We start from the raw sequence: 20,877 nt of genomic DNA, 5'->3' as shown, positions 1-20,877 counted from the left end.
TGATGTCCCAATATATCAAAGAGAACCTAGATCGAGGGTTCAACCGACCATTCACATCCCCAGCGAGCGCTGTATTCTTTTTTGTGGTACCGATCCTTGCCTTGCTTCTCGTCTTCGCTAGTCTGCTGCTCGTCTCAACCCCTGACCTGGTTTTCTCGTCTCTGCCTGCCTGCTCCAGATCCTCTGATTGGACTCTCGCTCTACATCTCTGCTGCCAGCCCTGACCCAGACTCCTGACCTCGTCTTCATCTCTCCGCTTCTGCTTCGCCGAGGTAACCCACACCTAAGGCCTGCCGGGCCCGGTACCCAAGGGCTCAACTTGCGGGGAATGAGGGCTGGTATAGGTGAAGCTCCAGCTGGGTTGACCTCACCTTCACTACCTTCTGGTGACGGGAACCACTGAGGGCCATCCCTCCATGGTAGCGCTGTCCTGGCCCAAGGGTCCACAACCATAACAGTGACTGTTTTAGTTAGGGGCATATTAAACGATATATGTACATTACATTATATTTACATTTTCAAAGCTTTGTGCATACTTTTCCAGCACAAAAAACCTGCACAAACTCCGTACACTCTGCAATTTTGAAAGTGAAAGTCCATGCTACTTTCCCTTTGAAAATTTGTGCAAAGGTACAGATGAAAAGTATGCACGGACTTTAAATCAATGCAGGCAGTTTGAATATTGCCTTTTCTGAACATTTTTCAAATGTTTTTATGCGGGTAACTAAACAGTTACTCAGGAGTCAGTTTAAATTTCCCTTCCCCTCCATGGGTAAAAGCACCTGCACAGTATCACAATATGGGTACTTTTACCTGCCCCACAAAGAGTCAGGGCTGGCAAGTAGCAGCTGGGGACTTTGTTTTCAAATCTCTGTGGATGCTTCACACTCCAACTCTGCTCAGAAGTATCCACTGCACTGGCTGGCCCCGGAATTTTCAAAAAGAAAGGTCTGTGAGGAGTTTCCCTTTGAAAATTCACCTGCTGGCTTCAGGAAACAACTTACTGGTCATCTGCAGCTGCTAGCTGGTGGCACTGGTGCATTTAAAATCTGGCACTGTAGGCAACTTTCTATCAGGCCGATATAGTAAAAATCGCGGCGTGCGCACAGGCCACTCTCCTGTGTGCGCGATTCAGTAAATTAATTTATTTAAATTAGGGCCCGCGGTAAAAAGAGGCTCTAGGGACACTAGCGCATCCCTAGCGTCTCCTTTTTGACAGGAGCGACGGCTGTCAGCGAGTTTGACAGCCGACGCTCAATTTTGCCGGCGTCAGTTCTCAAACCCGCTGACAGCCATTGGTTCGGAAAACGGATGCTGGCAAAATTGAGCGTCCGGTTTTCAACCTGCGAGCCGTGGGCCCATTTTAAATGTTTTTTGTTTTTTTTTAATTTTTAACTATTTTTAACTTTTGGGACCTCCGACTTAATATTGCCATGATATTAAGTCAGAGGTGTACAGAAAAGCAGTACCGGTGCTGAGATAAAGTAACGCCTACCTTTGGGTAGGTGCTAATTTCTGAAAGTAGAATGCACATTTACTTTCTGAATCGCGTGGGCATAACTAATAGGGCCATCAACATGCATTCGCATGTTGCGGGCGCTATTAGTTTCGGGGGGGAGGGGGGGTGGACGTGCGTTTTCGGCAGGCTATTACCCCTTACTGAATAAGGGGTAAAGCTAGCACATCAAAACCGCGGGTCCAAATGCAGTATGTTGCCTAGGGCAGAAATCTGGGCCTGCTATTTATCCTGCATGCTGACTGTTAGTGACCTTTAGTGAATTAGCCCTCTATTTTTTACCAAGCAAAAGCTGATTCTACATTCATGTGTTCTGAATAATATATAACAATATGTGGCATTATGAATTTCTTTTTCAGCGGGCAATGAGAAAGCACTTATATTTTTGCAGTTGTTTGTCCCTCCGCCCTGTCTGTGAAACGCTGTCACACTGTTGTCACAAAAGAGTAGACAAAAGGGCAAACATAAGCAGAAGAGCACAGTGGTGGAGGGCAGGATAGAAGCATAGCTGGAAGGGAGCCCAGGCCCCACCAGCTGACATAAGGAAGCAGCGGCAGATGGAAGAACAGGACTGCAGGAGGATCCAGGCCCTGCCCCCTCCCCCCCCCCCAGTGAAAGAGCAGTGGCTGCAGGAGGGCCCCCCCCCCTGCAGAAGTAAAGAAGCAGCAGGGTCCAAAGAGCAGTGCTAGTGGGGAGGGGTGAGAAAGATGAAGAGGTGAGGGGAGGTGGGATTGGAAGAGGATAGGGAGGGGGAGTTGTGAGACAGAAAGGGGGAAGAGAGGGAAAATAAAAGAAAGGAGAGGGGAAGACATGAATGGGGAGAGGAGAGGGAGAGGGGAAGGGGAGAGAAGAGGAGAGGGCGAAGGGAAAAATAATGTTCCACCCCTTCCACACATACACTAGAAACCCCGCCCCCGCCCCACAGTCACACCATCCCCCCCACACACATACATCCTCAAACACCCCTCCCCATCAACAAATATCCTCATAGACCCTTCCCCACCCAGGCACATGCATACAGCTTTTATTCAGTCAAACACACAACTCATCTCTTCATCACAGTCAAACAGGAAGACATGCACGCACATGGAGAAACAGTAACACACATATGCATGTCATGGACACATTCTTTGAAGTTGCCATGCAGTTCTGGACTTGTTTAAATATAGATTCTGTAGTCATCTACTTAACCTAATTAAATATCTGTTGTTTTTTTTTAATTGACACTTAAAAACAGGCTGTAAGAAAGGCATCATCATTCTAATGAGCCCGAGAAAGGATGAAACACATTTCTAGGTGCCATATCTGCTGTAAAACTGATAACGAGGCATTCGGTACCATACAGGTGACAGCCCAATTTGCATTGCTGACTTCTCGAAAATAGCGGGATGGGGGAAGAGCAGCCAAAAATAAATGTGGTGAGCATCCCCCATCAGTCCCTGAAAAAGAAACTTAGCTCAAGAGAACATTTTGCACATAGGGAGGGTGATTTTCAAATGCATTTCCTTGGACAATATGGTGCTTTACTTGTGGAAAGGGCTTGGTATAAAAATTCTTGTCCAAATTACAGGTAAACTTACATGCGTGTGTCATGTATGTGCGCAAATTTACAGGGCTGAGTGGAGGCATTCCCAAGGGTGGAGATGGCAAGAGGCTTGGACTTTTGCATATACTTTTGGATTTTCAGAAGTATATTTTCCCGATAATTTCCTGTGCACAAATTAGAAAGTGTAATCGTGTGCGGGTAGTTTTGGTGGGGTAATTTTCAATGTAAACATGCACATAAATTTACTTTGAAATTTGGTGTAACATATGTGTGGATTGGCCGACTTCCTTTTATGATTTGTTACAAAATGACTTTTAGTTGTAAGTAATAAATGCAGAAGACAGAGCTAAAGAGAGCATAGCCATAGCATTTATCAAATGCTAGAAATATATTTTTTAAAATGAAAAATAAAATGCACCTTCACCATATAATCAGGGCTTTTGATTTTAGGCGATTGTGAATTCCCATGCAACTTAGTATTTTTTCAAAATTAGGCATAGGGAGAGTGATTTCCAGTAGTCCATGTAGGACTAAGGTCAGCGGGTACAAAGCTCCTGCAGACTTTAGCCTAAATTTTCAAAGTGGAATGTGCATAAGTCCGCTTTGAAAATTTATGGTTGTACCAGCACATGCAGAATCAGGTACAGGAAGTTGCACCCGCTCCTGAGCAGCTGTAACTTCCTGCACGTACATTTACACGCATACTTTGAAAACGCCTACCCGCAAGTGTGGGGAAAAGTGTGCACGCAACTCCATTATGCATGTACTTTTCCCCACACAAGTCCCCGGATCATTTTCAAAAGTTGATTTAGGCGCATAAACTGCGGTTTATGCAAATACATCCTATAGAAAATTATCCCCCTAAGCAGGCTATAAGATAACTGCCTCCAGGACTGCAGGCTCACTTTCCATTGGAAACTCCATGAGTGCTGGGATGCACAATGTGGGTAGAAAAGGGTAGATTTTGAAAGCCTTGTGTGTACCAAAATGGCCACATATGTGTGGGGGATATGAAAATTTTAAATAACTGGGAAGGGCACATGCCCAGAAAAAGCAGGCAGGGTATGGGTATGGGTATTCCAGAGGAGGGGCCAGCACTAATGCATGTAACACCAAATTTTCCTCAGCTAGTGTGAGAGAGAGAAAAAGAGAGAGAGCCCTCTTACAATAGTCCATATAAAGAGTATCAGACTCGCCCCCTATAAAGAGGTGCATCCTTTCTCTCTCTCTCTCTTTCTCTCTCTCTTTCTCACCAGACTCCTGCACCTAACAGCAAGCTGTAGCAAAGTGGCACACATAAGACATGAAGAGTATTTTATAACCTACGCACACAGGTTATAAAATAGCACGTATTTTTTACGCGGTGAGATATGCACATTTATGGGCGCTCGTGCTGCCCTTTTAAAATCTATCCTAAAGTGCCCATATACTTTGCACCTGCATTTTATTTATTCACTATTATAGTCCATCTTTCTCAGATAAATCAAAATGGAGTACAATAAAATATGAATACATCAAGCAGTACATACAAACATAAAATAGATGGACAAAAATCTAAAATGGCCAATAATCTTGCAATACCACATCAGTAAAACCCATGCTCCCAACCACAGAACAAATCCCCTCAATCATCATGGTAGCAGGTGCAAAGTATGTGCGATTGCACAGAGATCTGAAAATGCAAATCTCCGCACATACTTTGACTTCTCCAACCTTACCCTGCCCCTTTTATTAGGCTACAAGTGTGTGCACTGTCCACCATGCACGGATGTTTACATGCACTGAAGGGCAGGCAATAATCAAAACAATTTTATGTGGTAAACACATGTTTATCCATGTAAAACACTTTGACTATTGTTCCCATTAGAATTTATTGAGATGTAATAATTGGCACAATGTTTTAGGCTCCAAATTTAAGTTGAAAATTTTGGGCTTCCTGAAGAGGAGGCGAGCCACAGGTATATATTATTATATGAGGAATCAGAAAGAGAAGGCCGGAATCCCTGAACAGACAGGCCTTGTGCCATACCTGATCTCATCAACTTTTGGAGCACGTTACATCTTCTGGTCTTTGAGTCTGTTGGGGCAATTTTCAAACTGCCCACTTTGGCGCAAAGTCTGTGGGTGCTTTTTACCTGCGCCCTTTGCACCAGTTTTCAAAGAGAAAGTACGCAGGTACTCTCACTTTGAAACGTTTTGTATGTGCGGACATTTACCCTTGCTTTTTGTGTGGCTACAATTTCCATGGAAAAGAACACACGAAGAGTTGAAAATGCAATCCACGTGTTTTATTTTCTTCCCCCTACCTAACCAGGCTTCTGGGGAACGCCTCCTCTAAGTATGGCTATAAAATAGGCATGTTGAGGAGCATGCATGCTTCTGGCCATATTGAGGAAGTGCAATTTTCTGACAGTCAATTTGCGTGTTTAATGGCTTTGAAAATTGCCCTACCAACAGACATTTACAACATAAGCAGGGCTGCCTAACTTGATGAGGGCTGTTGATTGCACAACACTGCCCTTGTGCCACCTTCTGAAAGAGAACCAGTCTACCAGTACAGGAAACCCTTTCATCCCCTGAATGTGCAAATTGTTTACAATGCCGGCATGTGAAATTCTGAAGGTGGTTCCTAGGTTGCCTGGATCTTGTCATGACTCCTACATTCTGTGCCACCCTACATACTTCCAGCTGTTTGAGGAGCCTAAATTTGGCCATGGATATATGCTGGGTGGGTAAGCATTATTGACATTCCTATATGAGAACATGTAGCTTGTCAGTTAAATGCCATGGCTCATACAGCAATCTGGTAGGCTTGTCAGCTTCTTTTCCTCCTCCTCCACGTCTTAATGAACTGGGAAAAACACTGCCATACCTGCCTTCTCAGGCTCTTGCATGGATCACTGGCTGGCAACTTCCAACGTGGCACCTGCTGAGTCTTATACGGTCTCTTCCCGCTGTGATGATATGCTCATACGAGCAAATGGACACAATGTAGGTAGTAGTAATGTATATATGTGCATAGATTCTACCAGTTTTCAAAGTTCATTTTAACTATTGTCCCACTAAAACTATCCACAAAGACTTAAACACCAGCTAATCTGCGCCTGGAAAGGTTTTGCCAAATTGTATCTGCCTTAGTGCTAATTCCTCCCCAGCCCCATTCTTAGGAATGCCTCTGCTCAGTCTGGGTAAATTTATACATATACAGGGCTTACAGGCACGTCAACCAAGCAATTTTATATCAGGCTGTTTTCATGGGTAAAGCACTGTTTTACTGCAGAAACAACTTAGAAAATTAACTTCTGTGTCCAGATCCTGTCCTTGAAGACCATGAATTTCATGCCAGCTGCTGACAAAAATTTCAGGATCCTAGAGAAATAAAAATAACCAAGCTCCCTTACATCTTTTTCTTGGACTGTGAAATCCAGCCGCCCCCCCCCCCCCCCCCCCGGTATCTCCAGTCACTTTCCTTCCCTACTGGCCCATGTGTTTCCTGAAATTGCAGACGAACCTGAAGCAGCAGCAGGGCGATTACCTGGGGCACTGTGCAACAAGATCCCCAATGACCTGGGCTCCTGGGCTCCTCACCAACACTGTCCTCTGTGGTGCAAACATGCATGGCTGAGAAGGGTTCCTTAGGCAGCTGAGCAAGCCGTACCTTGGGTTGTGCAGACCCAGGCCTGATGCCGGCAGGGGAGCAGGAGGAGCAGTGTGGGAGCCCATGTCACCATTCTCACTGTTCCTTCCTGTTAGTGCCAGCAAGCATTTTCAAAATTTGCAGGCTGGCACTTCCTTTATGCTGATCTTGTGCATCTCAAGATCAGCATAAAGGAAGTGCCAGCCTGCAAGTTTGAACATTCTCACAGAGCCGGCACGGACGGGGACCAAAGGTGGCAGCTCCTCTACTGCTAAACAGGTATCCTGCCTGGAGAGGAGGCAGGAGGAACAGGCAGACATGGTGGTAGCAGTGGGGTGGGGTGAGGTGGGGAGAGGCAAGGGGGAAATTCTGGAAAGAAGGAAAGGAAAGGCAAGAGGCAGATGCTAAAGGTGTGGGGGGGGGGGGGGGGGGGGAAGGGATAAGAGACAGGGGAGAGGGTACTGGGGGGGAAGGAAGCAGGGCCAGAAGCTAGGGGAGGGGGGGGGGGGGGGTCAGAGAAAGAAGAGGGGCTTCTAGGCAGGATAGGAGTAAAAGGTAGGAGAGAAGATACTGAGAGAAGGAGATAAGAGGTAAGAGGTGGATGCTGGGGAGGGAGAGGGTGAACGGGGGTAGACTCAGCAGTAATCTTAGGGAATATTTCTTTACAGAGAGGGTGGTGGATGCATGGAACAGTGTCTCAGTAGAGGTGATGGAGCCAAAAACAGTAACTGAATTCAAGAAAGCATGGGATAAATACAGGGGATCTCTGAGTGAGTGAAGGGAAATATAAGGGCTAGATAAATTTGGTGGATGGGCAGACTGGCTGGGCCATATTTCTGTGAGTGAGGAGGAGGGCGGTACAAAAGCTGGAATAGGAGAGACCCTATCTCCCCCCCCCCCCCCCCTGCTGTTGCACACTTGTAGAGAAAGCTTGTGTGCAACTTCGCCCCCTCCCCCCACTAATCCATACCAAGGACAGAGGCATTGTGGGGGGGGGGGGGGGGGAAGGATGCCATCACTAATTTTCACCCAGGGGGCCATTTGCCCTAGAGCCAGCATGAGCAGCAGCACTCAGTGAGTGAGTGAGTGAGGGCAGAACTCTCAGCTAACTCCTGCTCACAGGCCACAGAGTAGCCCCCTCCCCCCTCTTCTGGTGCACATTTCCTGCCAAAACAGGTTGATAACTTACATTTCTTTTGGGATGTGCAAGATATTTAAAAGGAACCAAGACAAGGGAATCAAAGTTATGAAGAAACCTAATGAAATGAAAAATATATTACTTCAGTGCAGAAAAATATTTGATCAGAAATGATATTTTCATGCCATTCGAAATACTGCCATTCATCACCTGAATGGATTCATGTAAAGACAAGAGCGCCTTTCAGCCTTACTAGAGTCTAATGAATATGTTCTGCTCCCACCTTCCTCAGCATGCTACTCAGCTGAAAGATTATTTCTTCAAGATGGCCCACTGGAAGAAATGTTTGGGTACAACAGAGGGCAAGGGTTACATTTTCCTCTCCTTCCTTCCCTGCTTTTCAGTATGCTAATAAACATGAGCACATCCCGCTGGAGCATATTTCCAAGCATGCCCTTGCATAAACTGTTTTCGGCAGTGCAGACAGCACAATTAATCAAAAGATTGTGGCAGATTCTCAGCGTACTTAATGCTTCTATTAAATGCTCAGTGTTAAGTACTGTTCAGCACAGCTCAAAGTCACGCATAGCTCTGACCTCCTCACCAAAAACGAGTTAAAGCGAGGGATCTCCACACTCTCAAGGAGATATAGCAATAGAGCCTTTATTCTCTCTACCCTGAGATAAACCTGGCCACACAATTATGCTTCACACTGCCGTTCTCTCCAGGCTGCATCTTAATTCTTTCCACTTTTTCATTTTTTGACCAGGCAGTTTCCTCCTGCTCGTTTGTACATCCAGCTCATTGGGAAGTGGAGCTGGGATCTGGTACCATGCTTGTTGATCACTTAGATACCTGCAATTGTTTCCATGGCACCATCTAAAATGCAAATACTGGTAATTACATCACTGTTTCAGACAATATCTTTTTAAAAACTCTGAGGTCCATATTTAGTCGCCAAGCAGCTCTGCTAGTTAGTTAGCCAGTTAAACATGATGGACTCTCTACCTGGGTAACATCAAGCTAGGTTGAGAGAATACTGTACAAATCTCATCTTTGTGTGAGTTTCCTCACTCCGAAGGACATCAAATCTTCACAAGAGTGCACTGTTCTATTCGTACGTCTCACTCTGCATGTAAAAGTGGCCCCTAACCCCTACACTACTACCTAAACCTCACTTCGAGTTACTAGGTGGGCCTCCTATAGTAGCATAAATAGCTTACTATGGCGCCATCCACAGAGGTGCTCTCTCTCTCTCCCTCTCTCCATCTCCCCTCCCCACATCTCAGGCCCTTCCCCAGCCTAAAAATGCCCAAAACAGAATTTGCAAAAAAATCACAAATTACATTATGGGCATATCGCACAGCTTAACGCAACTGAAAAAGGTGTAGTTATTTTCGGCATTAAAACTGTGCGATATTGTGCATTATGGCTTTTCGAAGCTCCCGCCCTCAACTCCTCCCCAATCCCTCCCCTTTTAAAAATTTGCATCACATAATGAGTTATGGTGCTTATCGCATGCGTTAAGGCGTTTTTCACATGCGATAATGCCACAACGCGGTTTGATAAATGACCTTGTTAGTTGTCTAAGCCACTTAGAAGGCCAGTTGGTGCCCACTAGCCATAGCAGATGTTCAGTAACACCAGTTAACTGGCTAAGTGGCATTTAGCCATCTAAGTGCCGATTTGAATATTGGATTCTCTATGTTCACTTGCAGAGATGTCTTATTTATATTATGACTGTTTTTTTTCCTTTGCTGTTTATATTTTTTTATATCAGTGGTATCTCTTTACTTATTTATAATGTTTGATATTCTGCCTTTTCCTAATTATTCTCAAGGTGAATTTACAATCAAAATTATAATTAAAATTATAATCTAAACTGCAATCAATCAATTCAAAGACACTAAACATGAGATTAGAGTATACAGTATATACATGTATGGCTAAAGATTGTAAGAAGTCATCTAGGTTGAAACAGAACATATAGTAGATAATAAAGTGTCCAGTGGGTGAAATGGATAGCAAGATTATAAATTTCAGTACAAGAGTATATACTGTAATAAGGCAAGTACTTAGCTGACATACTAAGAATAAATTAAGTAAGAGTAGTCCAGTGGTGGACATTTGGACAAGGTTGTGGGCTCATGATCAGGAAACTCTGGCATTCAGGTAGTAAAAGTTAGTATATACTAATTCTCTGGCATTCAGGTAGTAAAAGTTAGTATATACTAATTCGTTAATTTAATTAATATGTTCAATGTTTATGTTCAATGTCCAATGTTCAATGTTAATTAATATGTTCAATGTTCAATGTAAACCGCTAAATGAAGCGATAGTTCTTGTTTCTTGTAAACCGGGGTGATATGTATTTTATACAGGAACCTCCGGTATATAAACCCTATAAATAAATAAATAAATAAATAAATAAATAAAAGGAAGAGTCTTTGCCTTGCGTCTAGGTGAAGACTTGGGCAAATAGCCAAGCCTTCATTTTTTTTTTCAAAAAGTGAGGTAGGAAGTCTCAAGGCATAGAGGAAGCAATATCTTGTTCTATATTTTTGGGGCATAGCAACTGAATAAGTCTTGTTCAAGCTAATCTGGCTGAAGACAGAGGAGGGGAAACTAGGAGGGCCATTTGGGAGCATTTAGTTCCCTCTTGGGAGTGTATGAGACCAGAAGCAAAGCAAAGAGTTTTGAATTTTATCTACTTTCAAGCAATAGCCAATGTCACTCATGTAAGATTGGTCTTACTGTATATGGTCCATTAATTTGGCCCCTACCAGTCAAGCAGCTGTTGTGCTCTGTAGTAGAAAATATTTGAGGATATACTGTGAGATGCAGCTAAATAGAGAGTTACAGTAGTCTGTGTGGTTAGTGATCAACACGTGAATTATGGCAGCAAGCTTGTGTTTCTCAAAGTAATTGCACAGTTGACGAATCTGGCACAGAAGCATACAGAAGGTCCTTACTACCTTTGAGATGTAGATTTGCATTGTAGGATTATGGTCTAATTATACCTCCAGAATGTGCACTAAGCATCAGATTGATATGTTTTTATTGTATCCTGCCAGAAGCATTGTACTAGTGCAATGGTCTTCAATCCAATTCTCGGGACACTTCTAGCCAGCCAGGTTTTCAGGATATCCACAATAAATATGCTCCTATTATATGCAAATGTATCTCATGCATAGTCATTGTGGATATTTTGAAAATCTGACTGACTAGTTGTGATTGGATTGAGAACTCCTATACTAGTGATCTAGTAAGTAAGAAAATCTAAAAAAAATATCCTAAAATTAGAAAAAAAACGGATACAAGCCATAGTATACTTTAGATACATATATATACTGTATATGTATATGCCACCAGATCGAGTCTGTAAAACAACAAAGCTCTTGTGAGTTCTTGGCAAACACAAGGAGATGTCTGAAATTTCCATGATACCTAACTTTCTTCTTTAGTACAGAAATAGCATTATGGTTAAGATTATGAAACAATGGCAGGGCTGTTTTCAAAATAGTCAATGACACCACAATATTCACTTACATACTTGAGATTTCAACTAAACTTGAACTGAAGTGGCCTATTTATAGAAAAAAATGAAGCATGGATTTTAAGTGTCGTGTTAGGGGCATTACAGGACATATTGAACATATGAGAAGAGGTCACTGACTGCTTTGCTATCTAGCAGAAATGTGAATGAAATTGGATGACTGGTTCAATAGCTATTACTGGAAGAGAAAGACAGACAGACAGACACACACACACACACCATGATGATCTTATAAGGCCATTTTCTCTCTGGGAAACTAGGCAGGGCAGATCTAGAAATGCTTGACGACATCACAACATGCTCTGTTGTCCCTGAGATTTCAAATGATTTCAAATGGCCTGTTTTCCTCTCAAAGGCACATGAAAAGTGTGAGCCAGTGGTCACAAGGTGTTCCAATATCCATGGCAGAAATTGGGTGAAGTAGGGGGCACACTTACAAGAGAGGATGACAGACAGACACACAGACTTCATGATCTTTGAAGGCCAGATGCTCTGCAGGAAAGTAGTCTGAACAGTGCCATGCTACAAGCAGCAAGTTCTAACTGATGAACGCGAATGTGACTGCAAGAAAATTAGCTGGAACATATACAATTGTAAAATCTCTCATGTATTAATTTTTCAAAGTTTGAATGAGACAAGGAGATATACTTGAAAACACACTAAAAACTTTTCAGGGTTTTAAAGGCAAAGCTGTGAATTCAGGGTGATCAGATAGCTCCATGGTGATACTCTTCTTTCACACACTGGTCTTCGATCCCATCGATGCTCTTCCACAGCCCCCAGTACTGGTTTTCCTCTACACCATTCTCCCTGGTGATGCTGCTCCTTCCATTCCTCCTCAAAATCCCATACCCTGGCAATGCTGCCTCTCCTCCTCCATTCCTTGCCATCAGTCCTGATGATGTTCCTCTACATCTCCAGTCTCCTCCACACCACATTCTCCATGACATTCATCCTCCAGACAAACAGTTCTGTGATGCTTCTTCTTAATATCCCACCTGCTCCTCTTTCACATGGCTCTCTGCGCACTAGACCACCACCCATGCGTCCTCTAAACCCCTTCCCTACACATCACTGCCTGCTATTCCACACCCCTATACATTCAACCAGCCCTCTATTCCTACCAGCATGTTTCCTACATACCCCATTTCCTGCAGGCCACCACCTGCTCCTCCAACTTCTCCATGTTGTTCTTCTACCTCTCCCCCACAACCACATTCCCTTCCCTTCAGGTAACCATCTTTTCTTCCACCAACAATACTTCATATCTCTTCCCAGAAGAGCACAAGAGAGTAACAGAAACAGGCCAGTCCACTACCCCAAATTCCTCATTCAACAAATTTTACCCACCACCACTCATCTGTCATCCAGCATCTCTCGCTCCAAGCGACATTCTCTATATTCCTCTCTCCTCCTAAAAACTGCCTCATATCCTTTGTACAGACCCATTGCTAGCTGACACTTTTCTACCCAGCCTTTGTCTTTCCTACATCCCTCCCTCTGCAGATTGTTGTTCCTATACACTCAACCCTCTCAGAGCACTACCTGGTTCTCCATATCACCTCAGTCTTTCCTACAGATGCTATTCCTCTGCCCCTTATTGTCCCATATCTCTGTCCTTCAAACATCCACTTCCCAGAAAGCCAGCATTCACTCCTCTATACTCTCATCTGTAGAATCCTAACATGCCATACTTGTGGGATTCACTATGCTTTATTGTGCTGACAGATGGGCAGACATAGGCAGCTTATAAGGATTCAAGGCTTTGCATTCAGAACCCTAAAAAAATGTAACCTGAGCTATAGATATAACTTGAGATGGGGGAAAATTAATCACAGGATTCCAAGAATTGTTCAGAGAAATAAAGAAAAGCGTATTGATTAATATTTTGGAAAACAACCAAATGATTTACATTGAAAAGAACTGTAACGACATATGAGAGATCAGAAACTGAATTTATCTACCCATCATAACTGGACAGATTTATAAATTAACCTCACAACATGTCTTAATTGGTAAACATTTCAAATTAGATTCCAAGGTCATTTAGGATTTAAAAAATTAACTTAAGTAAAAAAACATATATTGTCCTCATTTATCTTCTCCTTCTGTGGGGGTTGCAATCATTTTTATGTCTTTATCAATCTTGCACTGTAATTACTTCCTTCTGTCTTTTACAAACTTAACTATACCTATTGAAATTTGGAAACTTGCATCAACCTGCTCCAGTTCTACTATTATCGGAACAAACAGTTATATCTGTGTGGCCACCTCCAATAATTTTGTCATGCAGGCAGCACATCCATCTCAACAGAGCAGACATTCTGGCAATGCTAATTTATCCTTTTAAATTCATTTCTTTCAAGTAGGGCTAAACCAGAGCACAAAAAGTCTGAAAACTTGAAAATCAACACCCATAGTTCTTAGTGTTTGTTGATCTTAAAAATCACTGAAATAAATTTTTATCAAATTTGGTAGCATGACAGTAATTTTCAGGAAAAATAAATGTTTATCCACAATGAGGTCGATATTCAGCTGCTATCTGGTTGAGCAAGTTAACTGGATAACATGGCTAACTTGGCTGGGATATTCAATGGCACGGCTATGCTGCTGAATATACCTAGCTGTCTGATAGTTAACCAGATGATTTTATCCAGCTAACTTTAGACCTGTCTAACTTAATCAGTTAAGGCTGAATATCAGCACTTATCCAGCTAATTGGGAGATTAATCAAGCCGAAATAGAGCTATAATGCATGTTAGTGAATATCATGCGATATAGCCCTATCGTGGCAATATTTTGCTATATTCCTGATATCGTGCTTATTTTGGACCAGATTCCTGCCTCTATTACAATGAGCTGCTTTGCATGGTATTTACATGCATGAATTTTGCAAATCTATGTAAAGCAGCTCATGCATACCTAATTTTGCATAAATAATATAACGCAACTGACACATTATTTTACCTATACCTTTTGGACAATCAGTAATCTACCCTGTGAGCACCAAGACCCTAACATGGGTCACGATGCTCCCGCAGTAGATTTAAAGGGCCCTGCGGACCAACACAGCATCCCTTAGAAAAATTCTAGAAATCTCTGGGAGTCTTATTAGACCCCTCCTCACCCTGAGGCTGCCAATTGAGACGGCTCTGCCAAAAAAACCAAAGCCTAATAAAATGAAAAAGCATCCGCACGACGAGGCTCCTAAGTGCTTGAACCCCCACCTCCCAAATATTCACCCCCTTTACAATATAGAAATAGGCCAGTAGAGCTCCACCTTCCCCCAAACCCCCACTGCCAGGATCAGTATAGGAGACAAAAGTCTGTGGGTGGTATCTTCCTCTGTACACCATTCAGACAGTGTATGCAGCACTCATTAGTGCTTGAATTTGTTATAATTAATAAAGCAATACAGTATTTCCATGTCAATGGAAAACTAACAGCTTGCTAACATGCTGCTCTTGAAAACTTGCCAATCCATTCTACCCTTCAATTTAGTGATGCGCTGCCACCCTATAAGAATGTAATTTTACGGAATGAATACAGGAATGTGTAGAGACATGAGCAATGATAAAGAGCAGCTGGAGAGATGCTCCGTTCAGCTGACACGAACTGGGATATGTATGTGCATACATATGTGCTCTATGAGTATGGGCGGGGGGGCTGGAAACTGATTTGAGGCACCCTGCAGGACAGCAGTGAAATCCAAGGGAAAGCCAGAAGGTGCCGTAGATTCTGGAAGCTGCAGGCACAATAACGGAACTTCCTGGCTACCTCTACTGCATAATCTCAACTGTGACACACTTCCACCACCTGGTAATGCATTTAATATTATTCTACTCAGATTTCAAGAAGGAGGATGCCTCAGGATGTTTCATTTGACTAACACAAAAGCCATCAATAAGGGGCCTGGGTACTAAAGCGCATTACGACTCCACATGTTAAAATGCGTGTAATGTGCAGGCATTAACGTTGCTAACGCAGTGTTTGTTGTTAGTATCCTTGAAAGTGGCCACATCAAAACTAACACAATCAGGTTTATTTTTAACATGACTGCTTATTTTAATATGCAGCTCCTGTGGTGATGAGCTCATTACAAAGGCGTGTTAAATTTACCTCAGCCACATTGCATAAGTAAATTTAACTACACCTCCAGAGGTACAGTTAACTGCTAGCTCGTCGACTGAGTTGTATAAGTGAAGCAACAGGAGGAGAGTGGTCTACCTTGCTCCTGATGCTTCTCTAGTCCTGTCAAAAATAGCAGCTTTGCTGCCTTGCACTTTGAACTTCATGGTGGGGAGGCCATGCCCTGCTCTACCCATGCAATCGCCTGAACCCATATTTCCCTCTCTCATCCATTGCCCTCAGAGCCACAAGTGTGACCAGCCATACCATCACCATAGGAATAACGCCTTGCTAGTGCTAGACAAAGGACCTTCTCAGGACTAATCCCAGCTCTGTGGAATTCAATAAAATATTAGAACCAAATGTAATCTGAAAGCCGGTGAAAACATGGCTTTTTAAACCTGCCTTCCTAACCTAGATGCGATTCACTGCCTACCTCTGGCAGAGATTTCTCTCAGCCAGTCCCTGGGCTTGCTAAGAATAAGCACATGTCATGCTACTTCAACTGTGATATTTAATCTGTAATTGCACCCAAAAATGGATGTAAATTACTGACCTGCTGAAAATGCACCCAAAATTGATGTAATTACTATGCCTTGCTGTAACACGCTCTGAGCTCTTTGATGGAAGAGTCAAAAGTGTGAAATAAATACTGTACATGAGGAGGATGATCTTGGCCATTTTATTCAGGCAGCATCTTTCATTTAATTAACTTAGTAAATACCACATGAAAATCAGCAGACAATACATGTCACCTGCTGATTCTAACATGCTTTAGTGCATAGGCAGAGTGGGGGTAAAAAGCACATAGCAGTTTTTAAGAATTATTTTAAAACCCTTGCCATATCTTTTTACCGTGAGTCTCCCAAAAGCCGGCTGTGAGTTCTGATCCATATTCTTTCCCCGGGCTCCTTTGTGACAGACACCTCCTTTAGAGAGCAAACAGGAGGAGAAAGTGTCACAAACACAGAAGGCACCACTGAGCATGGCCTCAGAGAGAGAATGGTGCAGATCCTGCTGAAAAGACAACCCAGAGTGCTATCAGCTTTTTAATTATCTTTAAACTGAGATACAAATATATTCTTCATTAATTAAATTAACAATGTCTATAGCGGTATCTGACATAGTCACATTTTGGATTTAGTTACTTGTCTTTGCAAACCTGTGTTCTAGGTCAGTTATAATTCAGGCACAGTAGTCAGATCCCTGCCTCAGAGGGCTTTTTAATCTAAATTGGGACCCTAGGCAATATAGAGTAATGAGATTTGTCCAAGGTCACAAGAAGCATCAATGAGAGAAGCGGATTACATTCAGGTACTGTAGGTATGCCCTGTCCCCAGAGGGCTTACAGTTTAAGAGAGTGATGTAGTAAGGCTCACTGACCACAGTGTGGATTTTACTCCCGTTTTAGCATGGGATTTTGTTGCTAAAATAACCCCAATATATAATATAACAGAAGACATGTGGTAAAGCAGGCATTAAAACCCGAGCTGGGATTAGCTTGTAATTTATTCACTCCTTCACTGGCCACTGATTGGTCCCCTCCATGTCATCTGTCAGGGAAAGGACCGATCAGAATTAATATAAGAAGCTGCCATACTGGGTTTATCAAGCCCAGCATCCTGTTTCCAACAATGGCAATCCAGATTATAAGTACCCAAACATTAAATAGATCCCATGCTACTAATGTCAGTAATAGCAGTGGCTATTCCCTGAGTCAAATTGATTAATAGCTATTTATGGACTTCTCTTCTAGGAACTTATCTAAACCTTTTTTAAACCCAGCTACACTAACTTCCCTAACCACATCCTCCATCAATGATTTCCAGAGTTTAACTGTATGTTGAGTGAAAAATAATTTTCTCTGATTTGTTTTAAAGGTGCTACTTGATAACTTCATGAAGTGCCCCCTAGTCCTTCTATTATCTGAGAGTAAATAACTGATTTACATTAACTTGTTCAAGACCTTTCATGATTTTGTAGACTTTTATCATATCCCCCCTCAGTCGTCTCTTCTCCAAGTTGAAGAGCCCTAACTTCTTTAGCCTTTCCTCATAGGGGAGCTGTTCTATCCCCTTTATCATTTTGGTTGCCCTTCTCTGTACTTTCTCAGTGCAACTATATCTTTTTTGACATGTGGCGACCAGAATTGCACACAGTACTCTAGGTGCGATCTCATCATGGAGCAAAACAGAGGCATTAAGGCATTCTCCATTTTATTCACCATTCCCATCCTAAAAATTCCTAAAATTCTGTTTACTATTTTAACCACTGCAGCACACTGGGCTGACAATTTCAATGTATTATCCATTATTATGCCTATATCTTTTTCCTGGGTGGTAACTCCTAATGTGGAACCTAACATCGTGTAACTACAGCATGGCTTATTTTTCCCTATATGCATCACCTTGCAATTATCCACATTAAATTTCATCTGCCATTTGGATGCCCAATCTTCTAGTCTCGCAAAATCCTCCTGCAATTTATCACAATTTGCATTTGATTTAACTACTCTGAACAATTTTGTGTCATCTGCAATTTCATCACCTCATTTGTTGTATCCCTTTTCCAGATCATTTATAAATGTATTGAAAATCACTGGTCCAAGTAGAGATCCCTGAGGCACTCTACTGTTTATCTTTTTCCAATGACCATTTAATCCTACTCTCTGTTTCCTGTCTTTTAACCAGATTGCAATCCATGAACAAACATCTCCATTAATCCCATGACTTTTTAGTTTTCTTAGAAGCCTCTCATTAGAGACTTTGTCAAATGCCTTCTGAAAATCCAAATATGCTACATCTACTGGTTCACCTTTATCCACATGTCTATTAACCCCATCAAAAAAATGTAGCAGATTTGTGAGGCAAGACTTCCCTTGGGTGAATCCATGCTAACTGTGTTCCATTAAACCATGTCTTTCTATATGTTCTGTGATTTTGTTGTTTAGAAGAGTTTCTACCATTTTTCTTGGCACTGAAGTCAGGCTCATTGGTGTAAAGTTTTCCAGATCACCCCAGTCTTCAGGAACAATGGACGATTTTAATGATAGGTTAGGTTTCCAATTTTTACCAATAGATCTGAGATTTCATTTTAGAGTTCTTTCAGAATCCTGGGGTGTGTACCATCAGGTCCAAGTGATTTGTTACTGTTTAGTTTGTCAATCTGGCTTACTACATTTTCCAAGTTCACCATCATTTGGTACAATTCATCTGCATCATCACTCTTAAAAACCATCTCCAAAACCGGTATCTCCCCAACATCCTCATTAGTAATCACAGAAGTAAAGAATTAATTTAGTGTTTCTATGATGGACTTACCTTCCCTAAGAGCCCCTTTAACCTCTCAATTATCTAAAGGTCCAATTGACTCCCTCACAGGTTTCCTGCTTTGGATATATTTTTTAAAGTTTTTATTATGAGTTTTTGCCTCTGTGGTCAACTTCATTTCAAATTCCTTCTTAGATTGTTTTATATTTTACATTTAACTTGACAATGCTTATGCTTTTTCCTATTTTCTTCAAATAGATCCTTCTTACAATTTTTTGGCTAGAATAGCCTCTTTTACCTCGCCTTTTAACCATGCCGGTAATCGTTTGTCTTTCCTTCCACCTTTCTTAATGCGTGGAAGATCACACCAGGACCCTTCCTCTGGACCCCAGGTAATTTAAGGCATTTTGGGGGGGTTCGGGAGGGTGGGGGATTTATTTTAAAGGGTCGGGGTGGGTTTTAGGGTTGTTTTAGTGTGCCGGTTTTCCCGCCCTCCCCCTTCCCCTCCCCCCGATTTATGATTTTTTGACGATAAATCGGGGGAATTGTTATTGTATCGCGGCTCTAACGATTTTTGACGATTTAAAATATATCGGATGATATTTTAAATCGTCAAAAAACGATTCACATCCCTACTATTTGATCTTCACTGCTATGCACTAACTCTCCCATCTTACTTCTTGGACTTCTGGCATTGGCATACAGACATTTTAAAGTGTGTTTTTTGTTTGTATTAACAACCTGTTTTTCAGTTGATAGTTATAATTTGAAATCCTTTAGCTCAGCTGATTCTTTACTTATAGGCACATGGACTACTTTTGCTCTCTGTTGGGATGCTCTAACCTTCCTGTTTCATTAGTGTCCTTCGAAGATACCTCCCTCCAAACCATGCACTGCTTTCCCCCAGTTCTTTTTTAAAGGTTGCTCTATCTCCTTTTTAAAAGTTAATGCCAGCAGCCTGGTTCCACTTTGGTTATGGTGGAGCCCATCCTTTCAGAAAAGACTCCCCCTTCCCCAAAAGGTTGCCCAGTTCCTTACAAAACTGAATCCCTTCTCCCTGCACCATCGATTCAACCATGCATTGAGACTCCGGAGCTCTGCCTGCTTCTGGGGACCTGCACGTGGAACAGGGAGCATTTCAGAGAATAGTATCCTGGAGTTCTGGAATTCAGCTTTTTACCTAAAATCCTAAATTTGGCTTCCAGAACCTCCCTCCCACATTTTCCTATGTCTTTGGTGCCCACAAGTACCACAACAGCTGACTCCTCCCCAGCACTGCCTAAAATCCTATGTGACACACGTGAGGTCCACCACCTTTGTGCCAAGCAAGCAAGTTACCAGGTGGTCCTCATATTCACTAGCCACCCAGCTATTTACATTTCTAATAATTGAATCACCAACTGTGACAGCCTACATAACTCTTCCCTCCTGGGCAGTAGCCCTGAGAGACTTGTCCTCGGTGTGAAAGGACAATGCATCATTTGGAGAGCAATGAAAGGGATTGGTCCTTTCATTGGTCCCTCCACTGTCGGTTGTCAGTCAGTGGCCACTGAAGGAGTGAATAAATTAATTTTAAGTGCCAGTGTAGCTCGGAGCTGTACTGGCATTCATAACAGCCCTGCCTGAGAAGGTAAGGACTTCTTCAGTTGGGGACCCCTGGGGGTAGGGGAGAGTTTACAGTTTATGTGCCCTGATTGAGGGCTTGCAGCTACTTAATTTTTTTTAAATAAGTGAGAGGGTGGGGTGGGTTTAGCATAGCATAGGCCAGTTATATATTGAATGTAGGTGGATGTGTGGGAGGAAGGAGGTTCAGTCCACTCAATCAAGTTAAATTTTTAACTTGGGTAAGGGTATTTTTTAGTGCGGATTTTCTCTTAATGAAATGCAAATGGATGATGCATAAAAAAAAGGATTTTTTCCATTTAGCATGCTTTTTTATTCCTGGTCTGTTTGCATATCAATAGCTTTATGCATTCCATGGGGCTGCTGAATTTTACTGTTGGCGTAAAGTAAAACCCTCTCTAAACTTTCTCCAATTATAGCATGGGTTTTATTACATACGTCCCAAAATTTGTACCTGAGGCAAT

The 20,877-nt window shown here is 42.4% G+C and overlaps 1 protein-coding gene across 1 annotated transcript in view; it reads right to left on the bottom strand.

The window, feature by feature from the left end:
• SERTM1 (serine rich and transmembrane domain containing 1) overlaps window positions 1-20,877 on the bottom strand; it is a 121,894-nt gene that overhangs the window by 27,744 nt on the left and 73,273 nt on the right. The window lies entirely within an intron of this gene.

Source organism: Rhinatrema bivittatum, chromosome 5 (assembly GCF_901001135.1).
Source record: "Rhinatrema bivittatum chromosome 5, aRhiBiv1.1, whole genome shotgun sequence".
In the NCBI taxonomy this organism is placed as follows: domain Eukaryota; kingdom Metazoa; phylum Chordata; class Amphibia; order Gymnophiona; family Rhinatrematidae; genus Rhinatrema; species Rhinatrema bivittatum.
Note: the sequence above shows the minus strand (reverse complement) of the source record. Positions and strands in the feature narration are given on the sequence as shown.